At 38.7% G+C, this 21,687-nt stretch overlaps 1 protein-coding gene and 1 pseudogene across 7 annotated transcripts in view; one reads left to right on the top strand and one right to left on the bottom strand.

Annotated features, from left to right (window-relative positions):
- Window positions 1-21,687, top strand: part of CDC14A (cell division cycle 14A) — a 164,677-nt gene that overhangs the window by 37,552 nt on the left and 105,438 nt on the right. The window lies entirely within an intron of this gene.
- LOC106999871 (pre-mRNA-splicing factor SPF27 pseudogene) lies at window positions 104-19,736 on the bottom strand (annotated as a pseudogene).

Below are 21,687 nucleotides of genomic sequence, written 5' to 3'. Positions count from 1 at the left end.
AAACGTCAGTGACTTTGGGAAGTTGCTGTTGTCCTTCACAGTTCATTAAAAGTTCAGATGCCTTTTGTGAAAGCCCAACTTTTCTACCCGTGAAATTGTCTTTTCAGAAGTCTTGCCAGATGTTTTCTTTGTTTGCCTCTCCATGTTGCTGCTTAATTTGATAGATTTCATTTTCTAGCTGAGCAATAATCTGTTCAATCTCATAATTCTTACTGACCATGGATATCCAATTTGACTCCCTTTCTCTCAATTTAGATCCAGCTGTGAGTTGCATGCTCTTTCTCTGCCAGTTTAAATCTTTAATATGTTTTCTTAACTTCTGAAGTTCTTTCTGTGCATGTTCAGTCATATGAACTAGATTTTCATTGTATACTTTCCAGGCATTACATCTATGCTGTGATATTAGTTTCAGATTCTTGATTCTAACTGCTTGATGCTCTAACTAGGCCATGGAATTGTTTACACATTCTTGCCATGCAGTAATGCCATTTTTTTGACCAGAGGAAGGGGCTGGAAGTTCATGTCGTTTCATACTGAGCAATTCAGTTGGTTGTCAAGCAGCCAGTCTTTCAGATTCGTTTCTCATTATGTCAGTTTCAAAAGCAGAATAATTCTTGACTGTCAGGTAGCTCAGGTAGTTCATAGTAGGTTGGTATCTGCAAGTTTCCTTCTCCACCAGCACTGCAGCCGCTTCCTGCACACCAGGGGCTTCATAACCTTGATCAAAATATGGATCAAGTGGTCAATATCGATCAAGCAGTGGCTCACGACTGTAATCCCAGCACTTTGGGAGGCTGAGGCGGGCAGATCGCGAGGTCAAGAGATGGAGACCATCCTGACCAACATGGTGAAGCCCTGTCTTTACTAAAAATACAAAAATTAGCTGGGCGTGGTGACATGTGCCTGTAGTCTCAGCTACTTGGGAGGCTGAGGCAGGAAAATTGCTTGAACCCAGGAAGGGGAGGTTGCAGTGAGCTAAGATCGCACCGCTGTACTCCAGCCTGGTGACCCAGCGAGACTCCATCCCAAAAAAAAAAAAAAAAAATACAGCTGTGCATCCACCACAACCTCTCCAGCCACCAAAACCGTGCCTGCCATTCTGGGGACCTCAGGTTTGCCCTACTCTTCTGGTTTCTTTACCCCCTTTTCCCTCCTTTGCATCTTCTCTCTCTTCTTTCCTTATTTATTTATTTATTGAGAATGAGTCTTGCTCTATCCCCCAGGCTACAGTGTAGTGGTGCGATCGTAGACCAGTGTATTTTTAGACTTCTGTGCTCAAGCGATCCTCCTGCCTCAGCCCTCCCTAAAAGGTGGGACTGCAGGTGTGTGCCACCACACCCAGCTAATTTCATTTTATTTTTGTAGAGACAGTGCCTTGCTTTGTTGCCCAGACTGGCTTCAGGACTCCTGACCTTAAGTGATCCCCCTGCTCTGGCCTCCCAAAGTGCTGGGATTACAGATGTGAGATACCACACCCCACTTCTTCTTTCCTTTTTAACACCTATTCTTCCTGTTTTGTTTAGTGTGGTTCTTCATTTCAGCAGGGTGCCTCTAGAACTTTGAAAGGATTATAATAGATGTGTTGAGCTTGTGATAAAATACTCTGTGATAAAAATATGTCTTCTAATGCAGAAGTTTCCACCACTTTAAAGCAACCAAAAGTGGAAAAAGCAGTTCTAGCATGGTGGAAGAAGTGCTGAGTCCAGCATGAGCTTGTCTTACACACTAGTTATAGTCTTGAGAAGCAGTGTGAAGTGATTATTCCTGAACTGGTCATGTCCCAATTGATTTTTCTAATTTTGGAACTGTATTCCCCAGAAGGCTTTTTGACACAAACCCTTAATACAAATGGAACTAAAAATTGGCAGTGGATCCTTAAAGAGAATTTTATGCCTTTCTTTTATTGTCTGTACGTATTTAGTTGTTGACAGTCTTGTAAGAAGATAGTCAATACTATGCATTATAAATATATCTCAGTTAAATTTTACATATATTAAATGTTGCTAGTTTGATAAGTGCCCGTTTTCTGGGGAATCTTCTCTGGACACAAAAGACCTTTACCTTCGGAGCAGCCATGTGACTTACATGAGGCAAGCTAGGTAGGTAGGTATATTTTATCAGACAGAAGTGCTTAACCGTGAAGGTGTTCCTGTTCTTAAAATGTGGAATCAGCCCTCTCTTAAGGGGCATTGACTAATAAAAATATTTTGTACTAAGACAAACCTTTTTCTCAAAGCCTTAGTTTTTTCTTTTGTAAAATTTGGATAATACCTGAGTTTCCTTATCTGCTTCACAGGATTATTGTAAAGATCAAATATTCAATTCCCTGTTTGATAGCTCCATATTATAAGTCTAAATGATACCTCAAATTTATTGTGACAAAACTTCTGTTTGTATTCCTTCTCTCCCTAAATGTATTTATTTCCCAAGTCATTCCCTTTTTAGTAAGTGGACTACCGTCAGTGACTTGCTAAATCAAAAGACAGTAGTCATTTTGATTTCTTTTGTTTGCTGATCCCACATTATACTTATTCGTAAGTTTGGTCAGCTCTACCTCTAAAACATATTGAATCAGAATACATCTTTCCATCTCTGTTGCTATCACCTAGCCCAAGCCACTATCATTGCTCACCTGAATTATGACCACAGCTTTATATGTTGTCTCTTTTTATATTCTTGCTTCCCGTTAATTTAGTTGCCATATAGCTGTCAGAGTAATCTTTCAAAATTGTAAATTAGATCACATCATTACCCTGTTTCAAATCTGTGATTGCTCACTGATCTTGGCATAAAATTTATCCTTACCAATGCCATTAAGATCCTTTCTGATCTGACCCTTTCTGCCTCTGTGGTCTCCTTGCTCAAGATGCTCCCCTCATGCTGGCCTTCTAACTGAAATTCCATTCTTGTTCCTACCAAAGAGCCTTGATATTTCTGTTCTATCTGGAATGTTCTTGCTTCAGACCTCTGCATGCCTGGCTCTTTCTAATGTTACCTTTTCAGAGAGATTTTCAATTTCTACCCTTTTACCTCCACCCCTGCTCATTCTTTAGACCTTTGCTGCTTTATTTTCTTTACAGCATGCTACTATTTGAAATTACTTTGTTTGTTTATGCATTTACTTGCTTATTATCTCTTTCCCAGACTAGAGGGTAAGGACTTTATCTGTTTTGTTTGTTGCTGTGTGTGGAGGGTGATAAAATATTTAACAAGGGGTTAGGCTGGGCATTCACCCATTGAGTTGGAAGTTGGGACAGGGTCCTGGAAGCTTCTTGCTTTGCTGAATCATGGGGAAGTCTAGGACTTAGGGGTCGGGGGTGGATCCCAACAAAGAGACTAGGATGGCCTTTGTGGAGTGGAGTGGTGTGTTGTGGGCTGCAGCTATTTACCGACTGCTATACAACTATTTCTAAATTGAACACTATCAATTTAGAGCTGTGTCTAGTACATAATGGGTGCTCTGTAAATATCTTTTGAGTGAATGAATAATGGGATGACAAAACATGAAAGAAAGAAGGTAATATATGGGAAACTCCTGAAAATAATGAAGTTGGACGTAAGGTATAAAGTGGTGTCTTCCCCTTTACCAGAATATTTGTAGTCATGACTGAGCCAACTTTGGTCTTTAAAGATGCAGGATCAAAGTAAAGATCATAGATCAAGGGTAGTAACCAGTATACAAAATTACATCACTACCTAGCCTTTTTTTAAAAAAATAAATTTGTGGGGGCCGGGCGCAGTGGCCCAAGCCTGTAATCCCAGCACTTTGGGAGGCCGAAATGGGTGGATCACGAGGTCAGGAGATCGAGACCATCCTGGCTAACACGGTGAAACCGTGAAACCCCGTCTCTACTAAAAAATACAAAAAACTAGCCGGGTGAGGTGGCGGGCGCCTGTAGTCCCAGCTACTCGGGAGGCCGAGGCAGGAGAACGGCGTAAACCCGGGAGGCAGAGCTTGCAGTGAGCTGAGATCGGCCACTGCACTCCAGCCTGGGCCACAGAGCGAGACTCCGTCTCAAAAAAAGAAAAAAAAAAAAATTTGTATTTTCCCAATTTTTTTTTGTGGTAAAATACATGTAACATGAAACTTGCTGTCTTAACCATTTTAAAATGTACAGCTCAGTGGTATTAACTACTTTCCAATTGTTGTGCCACCAGCACCATGGCTTACTTTTGAGTGTGCCATCTTGTGGCACTTGTGGTTTCTCTGTTAGATAATGACTTCAGGTATTTCACAGCTTTTGTGTTTCTATTTCCTTATATCTATGTGGGGGAGACTTTTTATGCTTTCTTTCATAGAACCGTCATAAGGTTCAAAAAGGAGATAAAATGTAGACCAAGTTTGTTCAACCTGCAGCTGGCTTTGAATGTGGCCTAACACAAATTCATAAACTTTCTTAAAACATGAGATTTTTTTTTTTTTTTTTTGAGACGGAGTCTCGCTATGTCGCCCAGGGTGGAGTGCAGTGGCCGGATCTCAGCTCACTGCAAGCTCCGCCTCCCGGGTTTTTACGCCATTCTCCTGCCTCAGCCTCCCGAGTAGCCGGGACTACAGGCGCCCACCACCTCGCCCGGCTAGTTTTTTGTATTTTTTAGTAGAGACGGGGTTTCACCGTGTTAGCCAGGATGGTCTCGAACTCCTGACCTCGTGATCCGCCCGTCTCGGCCTTCCAAAGTGCTGGGATTACAGGCTTGAGCCACCGCGCCCGGCCGAGATTTTTTTTTTTTTAAAAGCTCATCAGCTATCCTTAGTGTTAGTGTATTTTATGTGTGGCCCAAGACAATTCTTCTTCCAGTGGTGGCCCAGGGAAGCTAAGTGATTAGACACCCTGATATAGACCATCATGTTCAGTGATCTTAAAGCCAGGGTTGCTGGAATGATGTGGCCACTGGAGACCACAGTGACACTTAGCAGATGATAGGCACCCATTTTAGGGATGTCTGTACTAGTGAAGCATCTCTTCACCTCCTACATTGTGACATTGTGCTCCTTGAGATGGAGGGCTTAGATTTAAGAAGAGACCAGCTTTGTCAGAAAGGTGTTTGCCTTCCAGGACAACACTCAGTGCAGTTTTGAAGTTAGGATGTTTAGATCATTGTAGCATCTAAGACACTCTGATATGAGTTTGAAAAAGATGGCTTTTAAAAATTATGAGTATGAATTAATTAGGTTCTTGCCATGTGCTTAAAGACCAAGTCTTCACTAGTACTTGTGTTACTATATTGTTTTCAGTTTTGCAGGCCTATGGCAAGAAGGTGAAGGAGAATTTGGATCAGGTCACCGTAACTGAAGAATTGGAAAATAATGTGTATGAGAAGAAGTTAAAATAAGTGTGACTGTTTAGCTTGGAAAATTAAGTTCAGAGTTAAATAAATACAATTTTTTTTCTGTTATGTGGAGGATGCTAAACAGAGGTGGTAGCCACATTGTATACTTTCCTTACCTACTTGTTAAGTCTTTGCATTGCTAAATTAGAGGTCTACATTGTGGATTAACTGAGACCATCCTGAACCAGATGTCATGTCTGAATTGGGGATAATAAGCCTGAGGTTTTTAGACTGTCTAACCATGTCTGTGTTGGCTATTTATTTTGTAGACTACACTTAAGGCCTAAGTAGTTATACTCTACTCCTAAGTCTGTGACTAATTGCAAAGAAGCCATTCTCCATCTGGCATAGTGGTTGTAAGCAATGACTTTAACATAGCCACAGGCTCACTGGGCTTTGAATCCAATTATTAGTTGTATGCCCTGAGTAAGTTAACTTATCCAAACTGCTGTTTTTTTCATCTTTAAAATAGGCATAATAATACCCTATTTTACTGGTGGTGAGGACTGAAGGAGGTCATTTATATAAAGGTGTCATCGGTGCAGTGTCTGACATTGTATGCACTTGGGAATGTCTGGTGGCCCTGGGCAGGGAAGCTATGTGACCTTCCACAAAGTTTTCTGACCCAATCTCCTACTTCTTATTACTCACTTTTGTGCGTAGACCCTTTAGGCTACCTCCCTGAAGATCTGATGGCTACTTCCCCACTTTCTGTCTGCTCGTCTTCCTCTTGTCCATCACATTTTTCACTTAAACCCTTCCTTGGCTCAGTAACAACACTCATATGGTTGTTAATCTGATTATTGCTTAGTATAATTCACTGGAAAGTATGAGTATATTTCTCTCCAAGGATGTTATTTTAATGGAATAGTCTGTTTAAACCAAATGAATTTGTGAGATCTGTAGTCAGGTGTTCATTAGTTCAGTAAATCTTTGTTTAGCTACTATGAGCCCGGCCTAGCACTATGGTAGGCTCTAGGGAATAAAATATGTGTGTGTGTGTGTGTGTGTGTGTGTGTGTGTGTATATATATAAACAATGCCTAGCTTAAAATGTGGGACAGATGAGAGATAAACAGTTGTTTAAAGTGGGCAATAGGTATAATTGGGTAAATATGAATTTATCTAACAAATGTTTTTTTGAGGCGTTTTCGTGTAACAGGCCTTGTTCCCGGAGTTGAGGATACTAAGGTGAATGACTCCCCTACCTGTTGATGTGGGTGTGGAGGGCTGGGTTCAGACCTGGAGAGAGGGGAGGTTCCAAGATGGTCAATCCCAGCAAGCCAAGTTGCTGAGGAACCATCGGACAGGGAGAATAGTGTGACGGTGAGGATGCTTTTTCTGGTGGTAGGGGAGTGAAGGGAGGCTGGAAGAAAACTAGTTATTTTAAATTTTTAATTTAATTTAATTTTAAATGTCCATTGTGAAAAGGGGATAATCTAATGAGAAGATGGGGGTCTTTTTTTCCTTACAATTAAAAAAAACCTTTAAAAAGTGGAGTAACCACATTGTAGAAGAAATGTGGAAAAATTTTCCTGCAGTTCTAAACCTGAACTATTTATTAGGTGTGATTGCCGTGTAGTTTTTTGAGCCTTTTGAAATTTAGCTTATGTATGTTTTGCCATTTTGCTACTCAGGTGACCAAATAATATTTCATTTAGAGAGAATACTATTTAACATTTTAGATTTCTTTCAAATTTTTTTATAATGTGACAGACCTCTTTCTATATTGTAAGTGTTTCTTTTTGTGGATTATTGTCTTTAGATTTCCAGAAGTGGGGTAAATAACTTTAAATTTCAGAGTTTTTAAGACTCTTGGAGCATATTGCTATACTTAAGCCAGTTTATACTCCAATTTCATATAATCTTTGCATGTTGGGTATGAACATTACAGTTTTAGAAATTTAATTGGTGAAAAATGCTACCTCATTGTTTTAGTAATCATATTTTGACTAATAATGAGGTTGATTATTCTCATAGTTTTCTTTATAGATTTATTAACTTTTTGAAAACTTTGTGTTTTTAAATTTGTTTCCTATATTTAGACCATTTAAGAGTGGAAAAGTGCTATTAGCCTCCATTAAAAAATAAGTTAGCCAGGTGCAGTGGTGAGAGCCTGTAGACCCAGCTACCTGGAGGCTGAGGCTGGAGGATTGCTTGAGGCCAGGAGTTTGAGGTTACAGTGAGCTATGATCACAACACTGCACTCCAGCCCACACCCAGACTCAAAAAAAAAAAAAAAAAAAAAAGGATGAAGTCATTTTATCTGTGTTTAATTTGTTTCAATAGATACAGACTACTAGAAATCATGCCCATCAGTCCAGGTTTCTGTAAAAACTAAGGAAATCCATAGACCTTTCCTGCTGTTACTCCTCAGAATGTCAGAATGCTTTATTAAGTACTTCTGCATACCTGAATATAAATGTGCTTAGTTGGAACTGCTGGTAATGGACCTATTGATTTTTGAACATTAAGCTGTCTGCTGAATATACAGAAATTTTAACAGAACAGTATTATTTAGAAGTGGTTAGTGTGTGTGTGTTTACGTCATGGGACACTGATATACCCAGACAATTAACTGTGATTTTGTTTTTGTTTTTATTGTTTGGACCAAGTATATTATTTTGCTTATCCTTTAACTCACAATTCTGTAAATTCTGATTTCAGAACTATTTTACATTGACATTAAAAATCTGTAGATTAAACAAATGTCATTTAAAATATAGGTAAAATTATCAAAAAAGTTGGTTCAAAATAATAAAGGCATTTACTTTAAATATTTATTAATCCAATAATATATTAGATGTCAGCTACTAGTGTTCTGTCATCCTTGTATGTGGCTTCTTGGTAAATCTAACAATAGTGTTTGCTTCTGCTTGTAGAAGTTAGTGGAGAGGAAGGGAGGGGCGGCACATGGCTGGGACTGGGCAATTTCCTGTTTGCAGTTTCTTCCTTTTATAGTTTGATAGGCAGCTCTTTTGTGATATTGCCTGTAAGTGGGCCAGACAGTCTTTTATCTTTGTAGGCTTGTATTTTTGGTGGCTTTGAAACAGATCACGCTCCTTAAAATCATACAGCATTTTCAATTTGAGACTCTTTGAGATTGGACGTTCTATTAGCCTTCTGCGTATGGGTAGAGCAGTGTCGCCTCTTACTCAACTTTTCTTGCCTGTTTCATTTAGCTGTGGGTGAGGAAAATTAGCTGTTTGCTTTTCATTAGTGGAAGACTTGTCAAGTTAAGGTGCATCAATCTTTTCAGTTTTTTTTTCTTTTTTTCTTTTGGCATCCTGTTAATAAACTTCCTTTGTATTGTAAATAAGCTCTCAAATTTATATACACATACACAACTGCACACACAGGCATACATACTCACTGCGTTTAGTACTATATATTTAGTAGCGATGCACTGTGTATGTTTACAGTAATTTACTCACAAATTTCTGAATCTTATCAGTAGCCTTGGAATAACATATGCTTTCTGTGTGAAGAAGCTAACATCCATTTGTTTCATTTTAGGTTGGTGCAAAAGTAATTGCGGTTCTTGCTATTTCAACAGTATATACTGAATTAAGGGGATGTACTTTTTTAGCACTTGAAATTATTTATTTGCCAGTTTATTATCTCTCCCTTTAAGGGAAAGGACTTTGTCTTGTTTTCCATAATAGCCCCAGCATCTAGAACAATGTCTGACACATCCTAAGTGTTCAATACCTGTTTGTGAAATGAATGCCTATTTAATTGACAAATAAGTCTTAGTTGATTGACTTCCACAGTTTTGTGGAAATTTAAGATGGAGTAATTTAAAACCTGTGATGTGCTTAAAGATAAATTATTAAGTCGGTACTAATTATAAAAATAACGACAAAAATCAGTGTTGCAAAGCATTAACTAATTCTCATAAAATTATTGAGTAAAACAAAGTGTGTTATATAGAACTGAAATGGGCTTTGTTAATACTGTACATACAAACATTTGAAATTAATATTGTGGATGGTAATGTTAATTTTACCCTCAGCATTATTTCTGTTTTTCTCAATAAGTGAAACTACTTATTTATACATATAAGTATTTGCTACTAAATGTCAACGATTTTTTTTTTTAACAGCCATCCTTGCAGTCTCAGGATAATTTCCAGTTAAGAATTAATTCATGGGGCCAGGCGTGGTGGCTCATGCCTGTAATCCCAGCACTTTGGGAGGCCAAGGCAGGCGGATCACTTGAGGTTGGGAGTTCGAGACCAGCCTGACCAACATGGGGAAACCCTGTCTCTACTAAAAATACAAAATTAGCCGGGCGTGGTGGCACATACCTGTAATCCCAGCTACTCAGGAGGCTGAGGCAGGAGAATCACTTGAACCCAGGAGGTAGAGGTTGCGGTGAGCTGAGATCACGCCATTGCACTCTCTGAGCAACAAGAGCAAAACTCCATAAAAAAAAAAAGAAATAATTCATATGCTTGAAAGAGGAGTACTAGAAAATTTTTAATTAGAGTTGGATCTTAAAAATTTTTAGCTGCATGCATTCATTATGAAAAAAAAAAAAAAAATTGGAAAGGAGGTACTCAAAGCCCTGAAGACATTATCCATTATCAGAGTATGACTTGAAATTGTTTGCCGTGCCTGATATGAGAGCATGTTCTATACATGTCTACCTAGGCTTCACCTGGCATTTACCCGAGTGAGGACTATCAGAGTTCCATTTTATACAAATATCTGAACAGAGCAGGCTCACATTTAGACATATCCCCCATGCAGAGAGAGCTACAGGCTTCTGATCAATGAGATGTTTACCAGAATATATACAGAAACTGAAGGTAATTCTTTTAATTTTTATGAAAAATGAGGTTATTTGGCTGCCTGGTAATTGCAGCATGTTAAAATTTGATATTGAATGTATTTGATTGTGTTTACCGTTTTCTTTTAGTTTTAAAAATAAACATCTTAATTAAAAAAAAAGACCCACTTTTGCAAGACTGGTGAAGTATCTCCACAGAACACTCACTAGGAAGAACCCTTCTGCAGTCCTGCTTTGTCATATTTCAGAGAATCTGAACCCAGAGAGGTCGAGTACCTTGTCCAAGATCAAACCCAGCTAATGGAGAAGGACTAGAACCCAGATCCCTAAGTTTCTAGCTGAGAGCTTTATCCAGTCATATAGCATGTCACCGAGTACTGCTAGTCTTGGTATAATATACTACATCTAAACCATAGTAGTCTGCAAAAAGATTAGAAACAGCATGCAGTGTGGAAGAGTAGAATTTTCTATTTAGAAAGCAGTGTTGTAGTGTTTCAAATACACTAGTCATACAGTTTCTTTTCCAGGTAGCTTCTGAGCTTTGATTCTGGCTGTTGGGGCTAACACCCCCAAAACTTTCATGTACCAATCAGGCACAATGGCGGTTGTTCTCATGTTTACTTTGGTGATGTCCATGGATGTGTTGGAGTAGGTCTAAGTGCAACAAGTAAGTGATGGGGAATAGGAGAAGCAAGGAATGATATAAAGTAAATTGGGCTGGTATCTTAGGACAGAGTTTTCCAAGCTTTATTCACTGTAATTCACCGTAAGAAACACATTTTACATTGCAGCTTAGTACGCACGCGTGCGCGCGCGCGCGCACACACACACACGCCATTTACATGTATAATTGAAACGAGGTTCATGAAATAATTCTTACAAGGTGTAAAGCATACTGATATTTTATATTCTGTTCTATTTTATTAAAAATATGTCTTTACCCATCAGATTGACTGCACTGCTCACTAATAGATTATAACCTGCAGACTGCAAAACATAGCCGTTGAAGAATCTACTTATTGTGCTGAGATCCAGAAGGTTCTTGATTTTGGCATTGAATGAGCAGGTGATTGTTTGGTTGCTCTGCATCTAGGCTAGTTTGCAATTAACATGAATGGCTTAAGGAAAACAGAAAGTATTCTGAACTCCTTAAAGACTGCTGTCTCCAAACATCAAGATGTATACCTGTCTCTGGATGGTTTTTATTCAGTTGATACTTGGTTTTTTTTGGAAATATCTGAGTTTGTTTTAAGCCTTGAAATAATACGATTTATCTTTTCTTATCTCACTTTCATTTGAATCACTGTATTACCCGTAAAGCCCCCTCATACTCCTCCCTTCTTCCTGGAAACCAAAATGTGCATTGATTCAGTTTGGGAGAACCTTGAATGAGAAGCCTGGAGCTAGGTCAACGTTGTGGGCCCTGAGGAGCCAGCGCTGAGCCTGCCTCACTGGGTCTGTCATTTTAGTATCTCATTGGGCTTAGTTTCTAAGTGTGGGCTGAAAAGTTATAATGTCCCATTCACCTCAAGACATCAAATCTTAAACCTTAACTTTATAAGAGTTTTCTTGATTGAATAATTTTAATTTATAGAAATTTTTATTTCAAGAAATGTTTTCTGTTTGATACAGTGAGTAAAATTGTGGCCTTTCCCCTATTTTAGAAAGTGAATTAATTCATTAAAACCCTCTTCATGAGCACTTTCTGAAATTTTAAATAAAAGAAGAGCTAACCGCTTGCAGTGAGCAGAGATAGCACCACTGCACTCCAGCCTGGGCAACAGAGCTAGACTCCCTCTCAAAAAAACAAAAAGAAGAGCTAACCGCAATTGCTGTTGAATTTGCTGTGTGTTCAGCTATTTCTAAGATTTTTAGTGCTCAAAATAGGGTTGCCATGCTAAAAAACAGACTGTGGCCATGTCAACTACTAGGTGCTCATGTCAGCAGCGCTCTGTCTCTGTGTCTTTCTTAATTTTCTTCCTTGTTGCTCTTCTGCCTTAGCTTTGCTTTTTCTGTGCCTGTCTTCCCAAACCTCCATAACAAATGCTTGTAGGGGCTTTGAATTTTCATTATGGTAATTCAGACTTTTAATTGATGAGGACTTAAAGCCAGGGATGTAGTTAGACAGCAAATTCATGGGGAATTTGCTGTCTAGTAGGACTGGGAAATAGTAGGACTGGGAAAGTGTAACCTCAACCTCAAAGAAATATTTAGAAGGGCTGCAGTACCTCATAGAATTATTTAATAGGAAATAATATTTGTGGTTCATGGTTTCAAATTAATGAGCAGACAGACAAGCTTTTCCATGTGAATATATGTACTGTAGGATGAATCAGACAATTCTTTCAAGAGTGGGTGTGCGAGTCATTTAGTGGGCCTGCTTTGGGAAATTTCTTAATTTAAGAAACCATAATTCCCTTCTCTGATAAACCTTTCCTGATGTTTTCTCCCTAGTTTTTCTGCCTACCCCTCACTCACTGCCTCCCAGCTGTTCACTGTCATTTTCTTATTATCTGACTTAGAACATGACTCATTTATAGCTTTTCTTACCTCATTTTGCAATTAATTGCACATAATATTGATCCACTAGGATGAGCTCCTTGTGATTACTTGCTTTGCACACTCGCCCTTGTAAGAATGAGCTTTTCGAGTAAAGGGATAACTCTTACTCATATATTTTTTTTCTTCAACTTTTATTTTAAGTTCTGGGGTACATGTGCAGGATGTTCAGGTTTGTTACATAGGTAAACGTGTCCCATGGTGGTTTGCTGCACAGACCATCCCATCACCCAGGTATTAAGCCCATCATTCATTAGCTATTCTTCCTGATGCTCTCCCTCCTCCAAGGCACAGTGTGTGTTGTTCTTCTCTATGCGTTCATGTGTGTTCTCATCATTTAGCTCCCACTTATAAATGAGAACACGCAGTGTTTGGTTTTCTGTTCCTGTGTTACTTTGCTGTGGAAAATAGCTTCCAACTCCATTCATGTCCCTGCAAAGGACATGATCTTGTTTCTTTTTATAGCTGCACAGTGTGTGTATGTACCACATTTTCTTTATCCAGTCTACCATTGATGGGCATTTAGTTTGATTCCATGTCTTTGCTGTTGTGAATAGTGCTGCAGTGAATATACGAGTACATGTATCTTTATAATAGAATGATTTATATTCCTTTGGGTATATACCCAGTCATGGGATTCTGGGTCAAATGGTATTTCTGCCTCTTGGTCTTTGAGGAATCGTCACACTGTCTTCCACGATGGTTGAACTAACTTACACTCCTGACAACAGTGTAAACATGTCTGTTTTTCTCCACAATCTCACCAGCATCTGTTGTTTTTTGACTTTTTAGTAATAGCCGTTCTGACTGGCATGAGATTGTATCTCATTGTGGTTTTGATTTGCATTTCTCTAACGATCAGTGATGTTGAACTTTTTTTCACATTTTCGTTGGCCATATGAATATCTTCTTTTGAGAAGTGTCTGTTCATGTCCTCTGCTCACTTTTCACTGGGGTTGTTTGTTTGTTTCTTGTAAATTTGTTTAAGTTCCTTGTAGACTCTGGATATTAGACCTTTGTCAGATAGATAGATTGCAAAATTTTTCTCCCATTCTATAGGTTGTCTGTTTACTCTGATGATAGTTTCTTTTGCTGTGCAGAAGCTCTTTAGTTAATTAGATTGATCCCATTTGTCAATTTTTGCTTTTGTTGCAGTTGTTTTTGGCATTTTCATCATGAAGTCTTTGCCCCCTACCTATGTCCTGAATGATATTACCGAGATTTTCTTCTGGGTTTTTATAGTTTTGGGTTTTACATCTGAGTATTTAATCCATCTTGGGTTGATTTTTGTGTAAGATGTAAGGAAGGGGTCCAGTTTCAATTTTCTGCCTATGGCTAGCCAGCTCTCCCAGCACCATTTATTAAAAAGGCAGTTCTGGCCAGGCTCGTTCACTCATGCCTGTAATCCCAGCATTTTGGGAGGCCGAGGCGGACGGATCTCCTGAGGTCAGGAGTTCAAGACTAGCCTGGCCAACATGGTAAAACCCCATCTCTACTAAAAATACAAAAAAAATTTAACTGGGTGTGGTGGTGGGCACCTGTAATCCCAGCTGCTCAGGAGGCTGAGACAGGAGAATCGCCTGAATCCGGGAAGCAGAGGCTGCACTGAACCGAGATCATGCCATTAGACTCCAGCCTGGGCAACAAGAGCGAAACTGTGTCTCAAAAAAAAAAATAAAAATAAATAAATAAATAAATAAATAAAATAAAAATAAGAAAAAGGCAGTCCTTTCCCCATTGCTTGCTTTTTTCAGGTTTGTTGAAGATCTGATGTTTGGTAGGTGGTCTTATTTCTGAGTTCTCTATTCTCTCCACTGGTCTACGTGTCTGTTCTTGTATGAGTACCATGTTGTTTTGGTTACCATAGCCTTGTAGTACAGTTTGAAGTCAGGTAACGTGATGCCTCCAGCTTTGTTCTTACTGCTTAGGATTATCTTGGCTATTCAGACTCTTTTTTGATTCCACATGAATTTTAAAATAGTTTTTTTCCCCTAATTCTGTGAAGAATGTCAGTAGCAGTTTAATGGGAATAGCATTGAATCTATAAATGACTTTGGGCAGTATGGCCATTTTCATGATATTGATCCTTCCTGTCCGTGGACATGGAATGTCTCTCTGTTCGTTTGTGTCCTCTTTGATTTCTTTGAGCAGTGGTTTCTAGTTCTTCTTGAAGAGATCCTTCACTTCCCTTTTTAGCTGTATTGCTGGGTATTTTATTCTTTGTATCCTAATTGTGAATGGGACTTTATTCACTATTTGGTTCTCTGCTTACCTGTTGTTGGTGTATAGGAATGCTAGTGATTTTTGCACATTGACTTTGTATCCTGAGACTTTGTGGAATTTGCTTATCAGCTTAAAAAGCTTTTGGGCTGAGAAGATGGTGTTTTCTAGATATAGGATCATGTCATCTGCAAACAAAGATAATTTGACTTCTTCTCTTCCTATTTGAATACCCTTTATTTCTTTCTCTTGCCTGATTGCCTTGGCCAAAACTTCCAATACTATGTTAAATAGGAGTGGTGTCTTACTCATATTTGTATCTCCAGTACCTAATATTGTGTCTGTCTATGCTATTTTTAAAATTTATTTTTATTTTTTAAATTGACTTCATAATTGTACATATTCATGGGGTACATACTGATATTTTTTAAAAATGTATATGTAATGCTTTTACTTAAAAAAAGTCTTTTATTTTAGGTTCAGGGGTACATGTGCAGGTTTGTTGTAGAGGTAAATTTGTGTCATAGGGGTTTGTTGTACAGAATATTTAGTCACCCAGGTACTAAGCCTAGTACCCAATAGTTATTTTTTTCTGTTCCTCTCCCTCCGCCAGCCTCCATCCCCAAGTTGGCCCAAGTGTTTGTTATTTCCCTCTTTGTGTCCATGTGTTCTTATCTTTTAGCTCCAGCTTATAACTGAGAACATGCAGTATTTAGTTTTCTGTTCCTGCAATAGTTTGCTAAGGATTATGGCCTCCAGCTCCATCCACGTTCCTGCAGAGGACATGATCTTGTTCTTTTTAATGACTGTATAGTATTCCATGGTATATATGTACCACATTTTAAATATCCATTCTACCATTGATGGGTATTTAGGTTGATTCCATGATTGTGAATAGTGCTGCAGTGAATGTACATGCACATCTGTCTTTATGACAAAATGATTTATATTCCTTTAGGTATATACTCAGTAATAGGGTTGCTGGGTTGAATGGTATTTCTGTTTTTAGGTCTTTGAGGAATCACCACACTGCTTTCCACAATGGTTGAACTAATTTACACTTCCACTAACAGTGTATAAGTGTTCCCTTTTCTCTGCAACTTTGCCAGCATCTGTTATTTTTTTTGACTTTTTAATAAAAACCACTCTGGTGTGAGATGGTATCTTATTGTGGTTTTGATTTGCATTTCTCTAATGATCAGTGATATTGAGCTCTTTTTCTTAAGGCTTGTTGGCCGCATGTGTGTCTTCTTTTGAAAGTTGTCTGTTCATGTCCTTTGCCCACATAATGAAGTTTTGCTACATGTAATATATAGTGATCAGAATGGATCCAGGCAATCAGCATATCAATCATCTGACACATTTGTAATTTCTTTATGTTGAGGACATTCAATATCCTCCTTCTAGCTGTTTGAAACTATATATTACTGTTAACTGTAGTCATCCTACGGTGGTATGGAGCACTGGAACTTATTCATCCTATCTATTAATAGCTGTAATTTTATATCCTTTAACAAATATCTCCTTATCCCCTGTATTAGTCCTTTTTCACAGTGTTGATAAAGACATACCTGAGACTGGGCAACTTACAAAAGAAAGAGGCTTAATAGACTTACAGTTTCACATGACTGGGGAGGCCCCATAACCATGGTGGAAGGTAAAAGGCACGTCTCACATGGCGGCAGACAAGAGAAGAGAGCTTGAGCAGGGAAACTCTCCTTTTTAAAACCATCAGATCTCGTGAGATTCATTCACTATCACAAAAACAGCAAGGAAAAGACTTGCTCTCATGATTCAGTCACCTCCCATTGGGTCCCTCCCATAACATGTGGGAATTCAAGTTGAGATTTGGGTGGGGACACAGCCAAACCATATCATTCCACCCCTGACCCCTCCCAAATTTCATGTCCTCACATTTAAAAACCAGTCATGCCTTCCCAACGGTCCCCCAAAGTCTTAACTCATTTCAGCATTAACTCAAAAGTCGACAGTTCAAAGTCCCATCTGAGACAAGACAAGTCCCTTCCACCAATGAGCCTATAAAGTCAATAGCAAGTTAGTTACTTCCTAGATACAAAAGGGGTACAGCATTGGGTAAGTACAGCTATTCCAAGTGGAAGAAATTGGCCAAAACAAAGGGGCCACAGGCCTCATGCAAGTTCAGAGTACGGCAGGGCCGTCAAATCTTAAAGCTCCAAAATGATCTCCTTTGATTCCATATCTCACATCCAGTCCTGCTCTTGACTCCTGTCACCAAGGTTGTAGTTGCAAGGCTTTCAATTTGAAATCAACTTCTTGTTAAAACATGGGAATGGACCCATCCTGTTCAAAGAATGTAGGAATATGTGGTAACGCTCCTAATAGTTACCAGTTCCTAATAGGAACTGGAAAATCCTTAAATCTCATCAGTTTGAATGTGGTAAAGTATTTATATTCCCTTCAGAAATTTCTGAAATTTTGAGAAAATCGTCAGTACTTGCAAGTGAGTTGGAGTTTTAGCAGCAAGCTACATATTTTATACAGAGTCAAATTTTAAGTTTTTAGCCTGGGAAACATAGTGAAACCTTGTCTCTATAAAAAATAAAAAAGAATTAACCAGGTATGGTGGGGCACATCTGTAGTCTCAGCTACTTGGGAGACTGAGGCAAGAGGATCGCTTAATCCCAAAAATTTGAGGCTGCAGTGAGCTGTGATTGTGCTACTGCACTCCAGCCTGGGTGACTAAGATTCTGGCTCAAAAAAAATAAAAAGAAAAAAAAATTTTAAATTTTAGTTGTTTTTCCAAGAAACATATCTTTGAAGTGTAATAAAAATAGTAACAAAATGGGGATAACATTTTAAAAGTTTCTGAAATCATTTTGTTTTACTGCCTCCAAGTTAGATGTATGATTTTTTTTTTTTTTTTTCCAAGACGGAGTCTTGCTCTGTCGCCCAGACTGGAGTGTGGTGGCACAATCTCAGCTCCCTGAAACCTCTGCCTCCCAGGTTCAAGCGATTCTCCTGTTTCAGCCTCCCAGGTAGCTGGATTACAGGTGCACGCCACCATGCCCGGCTAATTTTTGTATTACTAGTAGAGACAGGGTTTCACCATGTTGGCCAGGCTGGTCTCACACTCCTGACCTTGTGATCCGCCTACCTCAGCCTCCCAAAGTGCTGGGATTACAGGCGTGAGCCACTGTGCCTGGCCAGATATATACATTTTTAACAAAACCCAGAAAGATTTAGAATATCCTGGCATTGGGCTGTATTTAAAAAGTATATTAGATTTTACACGCATACTGATGAAAATATTTTACTTCTGAATTAATAGAGGAAATTAAATTTAAGTTGTTAAGATCCTTTTATTACAATTAAAATTTAATTTTGGGTATTTAACCATGATGTTGATCACAGAATTCTATTAATTCAATTAACAATTTTTTTATCTCCCCCCCCCCGGCCCTTTTTATTAAGGAACATTGGTTGATCTAGACCTCAGGTTAAGTATAAGAACTTCAGGATGAGATTGGAGGTCTCTGGCTTTTACCGTGTTTCTCTAGCAATGCAGAGAATAATTTCCCCTCTGAAGAACTGCTCTGATAGAGCTGTATAGTGATTTTTTTTTGTTGAGTTATAGGAACAGATACATCTTAGAGAAGATCTCTCCCTGACCTACCTATCCACCCCACCCCTCTGCACTCCCCATCCTCACCATACTGGTAAACCTGGAGAAATTAACTTGTCACAGGAGGCAGAACTGACAGGCCCAAGAACCTCCTACATCATTGGCATTCCAATCGTTTGCCTCTACCTTCGCAGCCCTCAGCTTACTTAGACACCCATAGTGCAAGGGAACACTGTTGTGTGAATAACCCCTTACCTCTTTTCTCCTCATCACTCTTTCTTGCTGTCTCTGTGTACCTTTCCCTCTCCATTTTTGTTTTTGTTTTTCCTACTGGTTCCATCTCTTTCTCCTTCCTCTGTTCTGACTACTTCTGTCCTATTGCTTTAAAACGTTTGTTTTTCTTCAGACAAGAATGAAAGGAATCTCCTATTGGTTTGTTTTTCCTTCCTTTTCCTCCTTTCTTAGTTGGCTGATATGTAGAATAGCAGTATCATTATAGTCGGAGTTTTTTGGGTGTGTATAACAGAAATTGACTGTGACTTACTGAAGCCCAAAACTTACTAATGAATTTTCTGGAAGTTTCATCAAAAAAGGGTAGTAGAGGGCTGCTGTAGCCTTCCCTTCTGAAAAAGCCTCCTTATTCATTTTAATGGGAAATAGTATTTTCCCCTCTCCTTTTGTGTGATTCATTTGTTCATTATTTCATTGAACAAATAGTCATTGAGCACCTGGGCCAGACACCCCTTCTGAGCTCTAAGGATATAGCAATGGACAAGAGAGAGAAAATCCCTGTCTTGACAGAGCTTAGATTTTGCTGGGAGAAACAAACAAATAAGAGGTTAGTGATAATGGCAAGTTGGTGATGTGCTGGTGACTGGCTGGCTACTTCAGATTGGAAGTTCAGAGATGCCCTCTTTGGGGTGGTGATGCTGATAAAGAGGAAGAACATTCTAGGCAGAGAACAACACATAAAAAGACTTTAGAGTGGGAATGAACTAGGAAAGATTGAGGAACCAAGACAAAGCTGCTGTGGCTAAAAAGGCTGTAATGCAGGTGAGGAGGCCAAAGTCTCTGCCAGGGCTTGTGTTTGAGAGCAAACTCGAATTTTATTCTTCGTGACATGTGGGTCTCTTAGGGAGTTGAAATGACCTGATGTACACTTAAAAACACTTTAAAAACTCACCTTTTAGAATGTCACTTGAAGCTCTCCATGGTACAGTTATCTGTATCATTCCGATTTATCTTATGCTACTCTGCCATAATGCTCTGATTACTTAACCTTTAAAGATTTTTGTGAGGAGTACTTAAAGTGAGGAACTCCTGGGATTAGATCTGAAATGATATACAAGGGATGTACCATGAGGTCAGGAACATACTTGCTTTGTTCTTGGTATTATCCATGGTGCCTGGTACTGGTAAGTCTTTGCTGAATGAAGAAATGAATTACCTGGTGTGCAGAACTGTGGAAAGCTCTTTGCTTTTCTCCTTTTCCTTCCTCCTTCCTCATTTTCCTTACTACCAGTAAACCTGCCATGCAAGTCTTGTTGCTCATAGGATGATGGGGGTGAGAAATTGCTGGCCAGGGTGAAGGGGGACTGTTTTCTGGAAGTAGTGAGGTCTGCCTACAGTAGTGAGCCAGAATAGGAGGGAAATTCCCAGTTACTCCAGGGAAGGTGGGTGAACTTCCTGTATGTTATATATATATATATATATAGGGTATGTATGCAATAGATCTGTTGGTTGGGTTTAAGTTATTTTTATTTAAGCTGTAGTTGTTTCAGTTCTGATGTCTGTGGAAATTAGTAAGCTAAAGTATGTAGGGAACATGTTTACTTAAAAAAATCTATGCATAATTATGAATGATTAATTCTGCAGCTACTCGGGAGGCTGAGGCAGGAGAATCGCTTAAACCCGGGAGACGGAGGTTGCAGTGAGCCGAGATCATGCCCCTGTGCTCCAGCCTGGGTGACAAGAATGAAACTCTGTCTCAAAAATAAAGAAAGAAAGAGAGAAAGAAAGAAAGAAAAAAGAATGATTAATTCTGTTATCTTCTCGAAGGACAATACAGGCATGTGGCACATGTTTGAACAATTGGGGCTAATGCACAGAAAAATTGCCACAGAATCTTTTCTTCAAACACCTCACTGATGGGCAAAGCTCTTGTTTCTCCTGCTTTCTCTAAGCAACAACTCTTGTAAATAATGGAAGAGAACAACCAGTTCCTTGTTTGTGTGCATTGTTAGTTTTCTATTCTTGAGTGAGTTCAAAGAACAGTAACTTACAAGTTACTATGATTCTAGACCTGAGATTTAGTTCACATGCTTTGTGACTTTTGTGTTAGAAGTTTGGATAACATCTCACCTGCAAACTTCCTGAAATTTGAAAAAGAATAAGATGACTATATTTGAAAAGGCTTCTTAAAATTTTAATTTTAAAAACAATTTTATGTACAGTTCCTTAGGTATATACTCTAGTTACTAAAATTAATACATTGGGTTGCTGGTCTACCACCTTCTCTCTTCTAGGAGATCGCAGACTGCCTAAAGTTGCCATAAGCACATGAGAAGCAACCCCCCACACCCAAGTTGGGTTCCGTCCCTGGCAAGTTTGGCAGGCTTCCTCCTGTGCATTACCAGAAAGTTTATGATCTTTCTTGTTCACTTTTCTTCCCAATTACTTTCCTTCCAGTGACAGCAAGAAAATTTCCTCTCATATTTGCCCTGCTTTCCACTGCCTCAGATTTGAAATCAGCTGTAATCATAATGCCAAATACTGAGGAAAGTTATGCATTTTGAAGCAGAATGGTATATAATTAAGTACCAATCAAAACATTAGAAATAATTCAGGGTTCACTTTAAAGGCATTATAGATGTATTCCTTGATTTCTTCAAGTTTTTCTAATTTAGCTTTCCCTCAAGTATTAGCATCAAGGGAAGATAATTAACTTAAAAAACTAACACACTTACTTAATTATTTTAGTTTTAATATTGAAAATAATGTCTTCTACATTTTATTTTAGATATATGATTTTAATGATAATACTGAATATATTATCATTTTTGGACTAGCTTAGGAAACTTAAAATCTTAAGATTTTGTCTTTGGGAAAACATTTCCAGAAGTCAAAATATTATCCTTGGCAAGGCGCAATGGCTCACGCCTGTAATCCCAATACTTTGGAAGG

This window comes from Macaca mulatta, chromosome 1, assembly GCF_049350105.2.
Source record: "Macaca mulatta isolate MMU2019108-1 chromosome 1, T2T-MMU8v2.0, whole genome shotgun sequence".
NCBI lineage: Eukaryota > Metazoa > Chordata > Mammalia > Primates > Cercopithecidae > Macaca > Macaca mulatta.
This window is presented reverse-complemented; position numbering and strand designations above follow the sequence as displayed.